At 38.5% G+C, this 12,799-nt stretch overlaps 1 protein-coding gene across 14 annotated transcripts in view; it reads right to left on the bottom strand.

Annotated features, from left to right (window-relative positions):
- Positions 1–12,799, bottom strand: part of MYT1L (myelin transcription factor 1 like) — a 327,282-nt gene that overhangs the window by 179,209 nt on the left and 135,274 nt on the right. Inside the window, exon 3 of one of the 14 annotated variants that reach the window (XM_027690168.1) lies at positions 7,669–7,759. The exons of the other annotated variants lie outside the window; for them this stretch is intronic. The gene's annotated coding sequence lies outside the window, so the exon portion shown is untranslated. The remainder of the gene's footprint in view (positions 1–7,668; positions 7,760–12,799) is intronic. 14 annotated transcript variants of the gene reach the window in all.

The raw sequence follows: 12,799 nt of genomic DNA, 5'->3' as shown, positions 1-12,799 counted from the left end.
AAGCACACTCCTTTCTGTGATGTGCTAAACAACATTCAGGCTTAGCTACACATCTGGATCTGCACAGAACATCCTGAACAGAACAGTGCAACATGTCCATTACCACTCCATATTCATGAGAGGTTGAAGCACATCAACAACAGTGAGACTGTCCACCTCAAACGTGATCCATGTCCCCTAATCCTAAACTGGGAACTCCAGAACAACAAGGTGTTAAGGCATGGACGTGCACCCCAAAAGAGACAGGTTATTCTCAAGGTTTTGTGTCTTCTTGGAACACAGTTATCTGTCATTCATCCTCCCCTATTAGTAGACTCAGACCTGTTTGGTGACTTAAACACACAATCAGCACATTATTGCTACAAGTCAGTATGTACAGCTACCATTCTTATAGCAGTGCTTCTGAATGATGCCTGTTTGCCATTTGCATTTTTTTACTTTATTTAATAATTTATTAGATTCTAGTCCTGATACACTCCATGCTTCAACACAGTGCTGACAGTGTTCAGAAGGCCAGGGTCACCCGTTTCAGGGTGACCAATCTACAGTTAGCACCGTGAACTAAGAGTTGCAAAGGGTAGGGACATCTGACTAAAAGGTCCCCATAGCCTACTCAGTCACTCCTGAAGGGTGCAGAGGTTGTTGTGGGCACAGGGGGTGTTAGAGAAGCCTTCAGGGCTATGACCCCTGCTCTGGAGGTTGGCTGTAGTGTTCCATAGCACCCACCATGGGAGCAAGATACTACACTGCCTGGGGGTCAGGCTCCACAGTGCTGGGACCATTGGTGGGGGGGGAGGGCCCAGGGAGAGGCCAGGCGGAGCTACCAGGGCTGTTGGGGCCCTCAGGGCCTAGACAAGAGCTTAGTAGTACTCTTCATCAAAGACTAAGCTTATTCAAACAGGGTTTTATCAGCTCACAAGGAAAAGCTACTTTTCCTCTGATAATTCAAAATTGTCAAAAACTCCTGAAGACACTGGCAATCAGAACCTGTATTTGTTGACAGCTTTATTTGTTTATTCCCTTTTTAAGACCTGCTAATGGTAAATTATTACAGAGAGAAGTCAGAAAGCATGAGGATGAAAAAGTATTTTCCACAACTTAAGCTGCTGTTACCAGCATTACAGCATTGCCATGAATAACATCTTCAGGCTGTCACCAGAATAAGTGTATTTTGCTCTTTTCCTCCTTGTTGTCCAAAACTTCGTCACACACAGAGATAAAGTTTGCACCTCTGCTTCCTATTGCAGGCTTTGTTGTAGGTTTGAGTTATCAGCCTCTTTCAACTTTTGATATGCTCTTATTCTTGAACTACTTTCGAGACAGCAGCAGATGTCAAAGCTGCAGTATTTGGGGTAGCGGGTGGGAAGGTAGGTCCATGGACACCTCTTTTCCAAGCTCACTAGGTTTCATATATCATGTCAACTTCCATGCCACATTTTATATTTGGCTCATGCACCAATAGTATAAGGCAATTCTTAAACTCGTCTGTTAGGTCTAAATATACAATCCCATTAACGAACTATATGGACTGGAAATGGGTTTTATAAGTCTCTCTCCCATATTGTATTTTGCAAATACAACCCCCTGTATTTTAATATTGGGTTAATTTGCTGAAGAATAATAATAATTTACATTTATATTGCAGCTTTCATCCTGCTGGATTGCTGAATGCTTCCAGTTACATGGATACCGCAACACACTGATGCAGATATCTCTGTGGAAGGCATAAAGTTGGCAACAGCAGACGAGCCAGGACCTTTAGAGCTTAGGACAGTATGGCCAACCCCTAGACTGAAGACATCAGCATAGTATCCTTGAGTTCACACAGAGCAGAATATCCCAGTTTTAAGATATCAGAAGTCCTGAAGCCTACAAACTTAGGCTCATCTGTAAAAACAGATAACAGAAATCAGTCCGGCACGGAGATGAAGCAGCACTTCTATTACAAGTTCCACCAGTGAGGTTGTCCAAAAGAAAAAGAGAAAAAAAAAAAAAGGTTACAAAAAATCTGTTTTGGATGCCTAAAAATGTAATTAAATAAGTGATTCGATTATTACTCTCTTTTTTTTTTCAGGGAGAATAGGATTGGAGGGGATAGATAGAGAATGAAAGGGAATGCTTCTGAGAAAGTTGATTTTCATCCAAATAAAATTGGAACAAGTCCCAATCAAGTGATCGGTCTGATTTCTATTCAGTTTTGCCAGCCCAAGTGGGTCCCAGTATCACTATTATGCCTGGTATCATGTGATTAGTCTCATTGAGAGAACACAGTTTACGTGCTGAAAGCTGATGGTATGAAGCCTTTAGCACACACCTGTTCTTTCTGGAAACATTTCAAATGTTTCTTTTGGTGTGGGGGAGTAGTAACGTGAAGCCCTGTTTAAAAGAAAAGCCTTTTTGAGGAAATATTGTTCTTGTAACTGGAAAAGTAATTAATATTAGTTCTGATTTATTCAGTGGAAATTCCTCTTCATATAAGGCCTTTTCCAGCTTTCTGTTCTCCAATACAGATGTCAGTCTCAAACACTAACAGATAACCCTTGAAGTCAGAAACTAGAGATCCTTAAAACAATTGCAATTCAGAATTTATTTTTTATAAAATCTTGTTATAATCTTGATGCCAGATTTTCAAGAGAGCTTAGCTCCCATCTAGTAAGTAAAGAAGAGTCCAAAAGCTACAGCTACAGTTGTTGGGTTTTTGTAAATCAGTCAAAAATGTTGCAGCTGTTCGGATGTTTTAAAAAATGGGCCAAAATTTATGGGAAGGAGTCTCAGGAAAATGCTTTTTCTCTAGGGATAAATTCTCTGCGTCTGACTTGAAGTTACAATGGATTGTAGACAATTTTAAAATGGCCATGCTGTTCATGCAGATGTATTCTTGGCTACATCCAAGGAAACCGTATGTATGTTCTTATTGTAAGTTGCTGCTAGGAGAGCAGGAGAGGGTAATGGCTATCATAAGCAACAAAAAGCTAGAAGAAATTATCAATAAAGAAAGTCAATGAATCAAAATGTAGGGAAAAGGAAAGAACTAAAAAAAGAGTTAAGCAATACCTCTCTCCACTCAATTATTTCCATCTGCATTTCTTATTTAAAAGTAAGATTTTGAGACCTCACCCTTTCCCACTCACCTTCTGCCATCAAATATGATAAAGAAAGCATTTTAAAAATCTTTCCATGAATAGTCACACAGGAAGATATCTCTTATGAGATGAGAGAACAATGTATGAAAAAAGAGTGTGCTTCCATGCAAGAATTCCTCCTCTCCCCATTGTCTTGGAAACTAGCAGTAATTCGTTTCCTTCACTCTCTCCAGATCAGACAATTCAGTAACCACATTAAAGGACTGGCAGAAACTATGAATGATCAAAGTTTGGGAAGCACCTGTTTTATAATTTTAATGGACATGTACATTCTGCTTGCCTCTTAAAAATGAGAACCCAAATCTTCGTTCGTGAAGCCTAGCCATGACGATGATGATTAAAAATGAGAAACTGTAAAAAACTTGACTGACAGACAATGGGAAGTTTCTAAGAATACTTTTCCTTTGCTTTTAATATTTTAATATCTTTTGGTCGTGCAATTAAAAACTTACAGCTTTTACAGGGAAATAATCTGCCTGAAGACCACAGTAAAGCTAGGAAGCTGTAAGTGAGGTAAAAAATAATCAATCTAACTTCTATATTTTCTACATAAAATATGGATCTCCCCTCAGACAGTGAATGTAGTCTCTAAGAGCAGTCTCTAATTTCTTGAAGGAGTCATTCAAATGACCAAATACGCAACAGATTTTCAAATTAAACCTAAACATGAACAGTGTAACTACTTCCATTTAAACTTTAAAATAACTTTCTCAGGGAGATGAAGAAGAGTAGAAACCCATTTTGAAGGTAATACTAAACAAACATTAGCAGAAATGCATTTGGAACTAAAACAGAGTTCATTAAACTACTGCAATTATTAAAAAGGTATTTTTAACAAAATTATCCAATTATTCCTTATTCCTCTTATAAAGGTGTTCAGGGACCATTTCTACTATCAGAAGAAATATTATATCATTGATTAAGAGTACTTCTTGAATCTTTCAATGTTCAGCAAAGCTCCTTCTGTCCTATGAAAGGCAAGTGTTCGATCTGAGAACACATTACTTCAGAAATCTTTCTATTTTAAGAATTTCAAGCCTGAAACTAATGTGGCAGGTTTTAAAGCATTGTTCTAAGTAGATTGTCAGTTATTAATCACTAATGTCACTAATTTCTACTAAAAATGCTCAGAATAGATACCCAGAGGGAAGAAAAGGCCCTAAGGATTTTTTGCTTATTATTTAGGACCAGCAGTTCATTTCATTTTTCTCACATTAAGTCACAGAGATTTGATTCCAAACAGGACAAGTTAAGATCCTACAAGGGCGACCCTTTTACAGAAAAATTATTTTCAAAGCTTAATTATTAAAAAAACGTGTATTGAAAAGAATATTAACACCAAATTTTCTTACTCCGTATCTACGGGGTATCAGTCTTGTGCTTTTTAAGTTTTCCCATAAGCTTTCTATTAGTAGCAATAGACTCTAACAAATCATTTCCATTTGTTCTTCCCAAACTATAAACTATGTGTCAGTCTCTCAGGTAGCTTGCAAAAGCCTTATATGCTATATAAAGCCTCCCTCTTAGCACCAGTGGCAGATAAGCCTTCAATTCCACATTGCTGTGATTGTGATACACGACACACAAATACAGGCTTCATTGGCATCAGCATCCAAATAGATTTGCCCTCACCAAATGTGAGGGCAAATGTGTGTGAAATCAGAATAAGTGATTATCTTACTTATTAAGAGTTTAAAAAAAGAAGAGAAGATGCAATAATCAGGCTGCATCCTCTCCCTGCCCCTATCTCAATACATTCCAATGTAATTTCCACTTAGCTTCCAAAAGAAAAATCAGAACAAAAAAGAATGTTTTACAGATTCTGCTTTGGACATACCTTTGTTTCCTGGCATAAGGTTTGAAAGTAATGCAGGTGTCCCATAGACTCTGATTTATTTTTTTACCTGAAAGTCTTCTACATGTGATTGTTGCATTGGCGTAGGCTGAACATAAAGATGCCTTGCTACACTAAAATATATGCATTCTCAGAGGCAAAGTAAAGGTATTGGATATTCAGGCTGGAAAATTTTCTTCTGAACCATGAGGTTCCACAGTCCAACTGTCTTCTTTTTCTGATGAAGAATGTATTGAATTACAACCTTATTACACTGAATGGACTGCTGAAGTGGAAAGTTTCTACTTAGCTAGAGCTGCCTAGTGTCTCATAGCTTTGGAACAAGGATGAAAGTAGTTGAAAAGTCCTCCTTATGTATGTTTGTAATGTAAGCCCACAGATGTCTTTCTTGGAAGCAAGGAAAGACTAAAAAAATAAAAAGGTGCTGTCACTGTTTTTTTGCTGGAGAAACTGGTTAAACTTACATCATACAAACATAGGAAATACTGACTAATAAACACTAGTTGCAATTCTATGGAAGAGAACCGGCCATGGGAAGTGAGGAAACAAGAACAATAAAGATATGAAACTGTCACTGAATATGTACTTTTCTAATAGAGTATGGAGATATGGTATAGTTGAACATTACAGTGTTTGAGGTATAGTATTTATTCCAGAACACCACTATTATTATTATGATATTTAGACTGAAAGGATTACCATCAACTCCCTTCACTCTATGGTTGGTCGTATAAAGATCCAGCTAATTGGTATCCGATCCAGAGTTACAGCTCTTATCAGTTTAATTGTGCCAGAAGCTTCTTTTGCAGATGTGGTCTGGTAAACTGAACAGGGTCAGGATACTATGGCATTCAACTGTCCACAGTGCACACTTTGGCACTGATTTGAGTCAGGGGAACTATCACTCTTTCAGGCGACACCTCGGCATGGTTTGGAGGGTAAGGCAAGCCTGGGATGGTTCCCAATATGCAATACAGGCAAGGCTGACATGTTTCAGTGAAGAGAAACTTTAGCCATATGGATGTAAGCCATGGTCTGTCCTCTGTCCTCAGGGCCAGACAGGGAGCTAGGGTGCTTTTTATTTATTTTGTATAGACATTGAAACCCATTTTCTTCTGACATCACTATGACTCACTTTATTGAAGCCAAAGATTTACATTCTCTGTAGAAACCAGAGAATCACCCTACCTGATGGGTGGGTATTTTGTAGAGTGAGGAGGCATATGGAAGATGTGGCAATCATCTTATTTTAAAAGTAACTTGAGTGGGGTTAGACCTGTTTTACATTTGCTCTCTAATAACAGAATCTGCTGTACTCTGATTTTTTTTCTCTTCTTTTTTAAACCTTTTTTTCCTCCTATTTCATTCATATAGACTATCTTTGGTCATAAGCAGCATGGCACAATTCAGTATTACACTCTGCTCATGAACGAATGTGCACCCAACAGCCTGCTTGTCTTACTTGTTGCCTGTCATATAATCTGCTCAGATCATGTAAGAGCGAGCAGCACCTGTTTGTCTGGCATTTCCCACACAGAAAGCAAATATCTCATAGCCCCAGGATGCACAGTAGGTAGCTTTATGCTGAACCTGAACTTTTGAGTATCTTTGTTTCCTCTCAGGAAAAAAAACCCTGTGTCACAAGGAACAATTCCCCACTCTATTATTCCAAATCAGAGGGGTAGCTCCATTGGTTAGCAAAATTACACTTACAGATAGGAAAAATAAAAATCAAAATTTAAATAAAACCCTTTCTGTAATGTTAAGATAAAATCAAAACTGAAGAGATAGAGTGGAATGAGAATTAGTCTTACAGCTTTACTGTTGCTAGTGTGTCATGTATTGTCATTTATTGTTATTGATACATTTAAAAAAAAAACCTTTTATGTAAAGGATCTCTCCCATTTTTTACATGCATAAGTTACATGTTGCTAATTCAGGCTTCCTGAGGTTCTCTTCTCATTGCTATTGGTATGTAGCTGTGATGATCTCATTCTGATTTTGTATATTTTTATGCTTTGATGGTTTGTTTGGCTTTCCATTCATATTGTTTGAAATGCCTGGCTCCTTTTCAGATGCAGAAGCCCTGCTGCTACCATGATACAGCAAGTTTACAATGACCCAAATAAACATAACAGAAGTGGGAATTACGTGCTCTATTCCTCACACAGAACCCCATCCCAAAATGACCTTTCTTTCACTCTCCCTCACAGGCACATATACACAATTACACACAGTTAAGGCTTCTTACATAAACTCAACCAATTAAATTATTTGGCTCTCCAAGCATCAAGAAATTCTGCTGTCTTATCAGCTTCTCTTTGCTGATTCCAGCAAACATCCAGTCTTTCAGGGTGCTTTGTGTTTCCCTCTTCCAGTGCTACTCCACAGACCTCGCCTGTTCCCAAGGGTCCCTTTGGTAAAAAAACCACACACACACACATACACAAATATATATATATATATATATATGAAATCTCAGGGGGTAATTACTCCCTCTCTCTGCCTGCCTTGGCTCTTTCCACCACAATCCACATGAACGCAACGTGGCTTCACAGAGCGCTGTACAGACTCGTTGGGGCTATCCCATACTGACTCACCACATCCATTGTGCTTCTCCCAAACCCAGCAGATTACTTAAAGGCTGAAGGAGCTCCCAACCCATCTAACCTATTTCTTCACCTCTCTGTTCCCCAGGCAGACTTGACAGTCCCTCACTGACGGGTAGTATTCACTCTTTGCTTCTTTTTAACCATTGATACTAGATAAATAAAAGTCAGGAGAAAGAGACAGAAAGAGAAAGAGAAAAAACTGCAATAACAGACTTTAGATCTAAAAAACACCAATTCATGCCAAACAATTTTCCCCACTTTCTGAGATTTATATATATACATATAGCACTCCTTGAAGTGTGTTGCTTCAACAAACAGGAGTTGAAACACTCTGGAACCAATTTGCTAAATAATTCTGGGCAATTGTTTCGCTCTGGTCAGTGATATGACCAACATATAAAACTCTGAAAAATTTGGATGGCATACTAATGTAAGACCAAGTTGTGAGTAGTTGATAATTTAAATAAGATAAAGCTCTCTCATCTCAGGAAAAAAAGGTTTGAAGTTGAATAAGGTCTGATCTTTCTTTGATGTAAATAAGTAAGTTTCCAGTGGAAGAGGCAAGCAATTAGTGATTTTGTGTTGGCTTTGGTATGCCATTTTGAGACCTTCTCCATATGTCATAATTTATCACTAAATTAAACATTATTATAGATGAGACTCACATTTACTTGAAGAGGAATTATAAATTAAGGAACAGGGACGACACTGGTATGCTTACATTCAAATGTACTATGTAAGTATATGTAATGTACAAATGTAGTAAGTACTAATCTACTATTGTAAGGTTTACAAAGCATATGAAAAGAAAAAATATAGTTACAGTTTCTAAAGAATGGAGATTTTTGGATTAGTGTTGTTACTTTCTTAAGAACTAGGTTTGATTTTTCCATGACCAGAATTAAAAAACTAAGTTTTTACTAAGTTTAAAAATTCAAATCCACAAACAGTGGAAAATGAAAGAGCTAAGATCATTCTTCTAAAGGTTTTTTTTGTAGTTAAATATTTTCTGGTTTTCTGAGCAAACAAAAATCCCTAGAATTTGATCATATGGCCTCACATTACCAAGACTGGTTATCTGCCAAGCTGGAATCATTTGTTCCACTGCACTAATTACTACCATGCAAGCATATGAAGCAACTGATGGCAACAGTGGGTTATCGTCCTCTAGGTATATCAGAACTAGACCAGGATGAGGCACAACAGAAAGGTTAAGGCAGCCGAACCCTGCCTGAAGACTCTGCATCTGTCTCTGCCTCTGCCACAGAGCCCTCGTGTCATAGCAGTCAGGTCATTCCAACCAGACATCGAGTAGGTGATGCCAGCTGTGTTCCTCACCTCTGGCTCCAAGCCTGGCAGCATACAACCAGACTGGCAGAAACAACAGGATCAGACACTCCTACTAATGGCAACAGAAACAATGTTTTGGACATAACCAGTTCCGCATAACACTAAGTGCTGTGAAAAATCTGTTTATAAACTAATGAGCCAAAAGTAGTGAATCCTATTCTTTTGTGTCTCAGTTTTCCATCAGGAATGCAATTGCTGCCAAATTTTACCTTACCCAGCTACTGCAAGCGCTCAGGTGTTAGAGCAGCAAGCAAAGACAAGCAACAAAGACAAACCAATAAGATATTTAAAATCGGAGGAACTGCAGTTGCCTGGATCTTCCTTCTTGCCCTTCTTGCAGATAGGACTGACACTGGCTTTCTTCCAGTCTTCAGGAACCTATCCCAATCATTGTGACCCAGCCATCAAAAGTGGCTCCAAAATGACATTAGCCAGCTCCCTAAGCACTCATGGGTGCATCCCACCAGGCTCCATGGTTTTATGTATGTCCAGTAGGGGTTCTCTGACTCCGTCTTCACTAAAGGTGAGCCTTGCTTCAGATGTTTAGGTTACAAACAAATGAAAGCACAGCTTCCTGACAATCATATCTCATGCTAAGGATGAATAAATAATACAGAATAACACATCATTAAAGCTAAAATCAACATGTGTTACACATGTTCTCACTGCTGCAACTATATGAAGACCTGCCCTAGGAAACCAGAAGCCAATTAGCTCAGAAGACAGAATTCTGTGAAAAAGTTTGCCAGATTTCACATCTGTATTTCATGAACAGAAAAAAGAGAGAAATGAATACTATCATTCCTAGGTTTTATTTATTATATTGCTGCTGTTCTTGCAACTCCTATGAATTTTATTAGGGATGAGAATCCCACTGCTCTAAGCATATATAATGCTATGGATTACTATAAGTCTTAAGCATGTCATATATTCAGTGAAAAAACACCTGCTCCAAAGAACTCACCATTTACAGGTTAGAGGAGGAATGACAAATGCATTCAACTGAAACCAAGAGAAAGCAAATCCCAAGACAATTACAACACTATTCATTTGTTCATAGGTATAAAATCAAATAAAAAGGTATTAAACTACTAAAAAAATCTGAGAAAATAAGAAGTTCGGGAAAAATAAGATACATAAATTGGAAAAAATCCCTTAAAAGGGCTGTCAGGTCAAATGGAATTAAGGGGGGAAAGGAAGGTTTGGCACATTGGATAAAAGAAATATTTTTCAAATACAAATTTACTTCTGTCTCATACAGACCGTTTCTCTAATAATGATGATAAATATATGACATGGAAAAGGCTAGGCAGTGAATATATTTTACATAAGCTTCAAACCCAGAAAACATTCACTCTAACATCTCCCCTGCAATTCGCTCTTGTTTTCTCTTCCATTTGGTTTCTTGGTCACATATTTTAAAGGCCATTGTGACAACCATGTTGATATTGGCAGCTTTACAGCTCTGAAACTAGGTGTACTATGGAAGTCAGGCCTATAGTCTCAGCAGCAAAGGGAACAAGGGGCTGCTTGCTGGATGCAGCACTCTCTGTCACTCCCAGTAGAGTGTCCATTAAAGGGATGTCCATAGGGATGACCAGCCTTCCTCGAAGTGGGGCTGTTGTGATATGGGAATTGCAGAAGTTATGAACATAAGAACGTTAGACATTCTAATAAGAAGAAAAGGCTAGTAGGCCAAACACACCTGTCTTTTCTGATTTCTCTCAATTCTGTCATTTTTTCCAGCATCTATCCCAATATTCCCTTTCTTTAGGAACGCAGATGCTTCTCTACATATTTTACAGCGTTTGCTTACTTTCTAAAGCCAACTTGTGTATTCCCACTTGCAGGCAAGAATCTGCTCAGAATTCTTTAGTCCTTTTTAGAATTCTCCCCTGTTTCTTGTGCTCCTTCCCAGTACCCAGGTGTATTTTACCAATTCCTTTCATATTTTAGGAGTTATTGGCTCAAATATTCATCCTGTCCCAGATTAAGTGGAAATCATATGAATGATATATTCTCAGAGAAACATCTACCCTCTGCACAGTAAAGCTAAGAAAAATTCAAACAGGATATTGAGCAACATTAAAAATAGACTGCAAATATGCAATGCTAATTGATCTAGACTGCATACTTGAACACTGTGCTTAATTTTGCCCTTCTTATCTCAAGAAGAGTACAGTGAAGAAATGTATAGCCCCAGAAAGGGCAATATATTATGAGAAGCCTGTTAATATTCCTATTAGACTGTGGGAGTAATAGGCACATTCATTCAGAGAGGAGATGGAAATGACAGACTGTGACTGGGACAAAGTAGGGAACAATGGCAGTAAATTAAAAAACATTTGTATATCTTCACACTCTTTTCAAGGGCAAGAGTATACTCCATAACATTGAAATAGTTTCGCAATGAATTAATAGAAACTTTGAAAACAACACACCCTTAATTGTCTTATTAATTAGCATAGACCAGTGGAGCAGTCCGGATGGTGGCATTATTGTGCACGCACTGCCCAAGTGGAGAGCATCTCACATCACTTGCCAGGAAAGCTGAGAGTCTGGAGAGGGAGAGCAGACAAAAGGCAGCTGAGGGGGTGAGCACTGAGTGCGATCACCATCTGGGTCCATTTATGGATGGCTGGGTACGGACAGATGAACTAAATGGGAAAAAGGGTAAAAAAATCAGGCACTGAAAGAGATGAAAGGAAGACCAAGGAAGAGAGAATAAAAGTAAGCACAGGCATGGAGCAAAGCTGGTGCGAAGAGTCTGTGCAGGAGGGAAGGAAGGAATGGGCACAAGGGTCGCTCAGCTCCAGGCAGTGAACACTCAGTAACAGCTACATGAAGGTCACCACTTTGGCTGCTTTGCAGCTGCTTCTACTGCCAGCAGTCTCTGTCTCTTCTCAGCCCTCCCCATGCCCAGTTTAAGGAGGGCATTGGTTTTGGGAGCACCACCTGGGTGTCAGCATGCCCACGGTAAAATCGTCTCATGGGCAGGCTGCTGGGCACAGGCACTGCCAGGGCAGAGGTGACATGCTGTGGCAATACTCCCTGCCTTCTATTTTGCTTGTAAAACTTATACAAGGCTTAACTCCTCCAGTTAACCCCTGCAGGTTACTGCAGTGAAACAAAGTGATTTTAATAAGTAAAAGGGACTATAGTTTAACATGAGAATGGAAAATGTCATGTCAAGTGATAGTAACTACCACAGCTGTTATTTTTAAATAATGCAAAACTATCACACGTTAAAAGTGTGAAGAAGATATTTTGATTTACTAAAAAAAAAATACAGCCGTTTTTAAGGCACGGAAATGCATTATTCCCAAAGATAATCGGTGTCCAAGAGTGGTTGCTAGAGTGGTTTACACATTAATCTGGCCATTTATAATGACTCCTACAAGTCTGGGCTGTTTAGAAAAGTCAAAACAAAGTTTTACAAATGACCAAAGAACCAGCAAAGCCCACCTCTGTGTCTGGCACACATTAAGGGTAGTGCTTTATTTATTCTATACCATTTCCGTCTTCCAATATGAGTCATTAAATCTTCTTTTCTGTTTTTATTCCTCCTGTACATGAACAGTACTTTGATCACTGCATATAGTAATACACATTTTTTTCATTAGAGTATTAGACTCTAAGCAAACTGCTTATGCATAGAATAAGGGAAATTGCATTCAATAACTCCAATATCCTGAGTTCCTGTAGGTAGTATATTAAGTCACCAGCATTAAGAAAGATACTTTGGTTTCCTTCATAGTAGTCTCAGTAGACAGGCCTACTTCACAGCCTTAAATTTTATTTGAATTGCAAGTAACCTAACAATTTAACAGCAAACAAGC

Source organism: Neopelma chrysocephalum, unplaced genomic scaffold, assembly GCF_003984885.1.
Source record: "Neopelma chrysocephalum unplaced genomic scaffold, ASM398488v2 Primary Assembly neopelma1_80b, whole genome shotgun sequence".
NCBI lineage: Eukaryota > Metazoa > Chordata > Aves > Passeriformes > Pipridae > Neopelma > Neopelma chrysocephalum.
The sequence above is the reverse complement of the archived record's forward strand: the minus strand, read 5'-3'. Positions and strand labels throughout refer to the sequence as shown.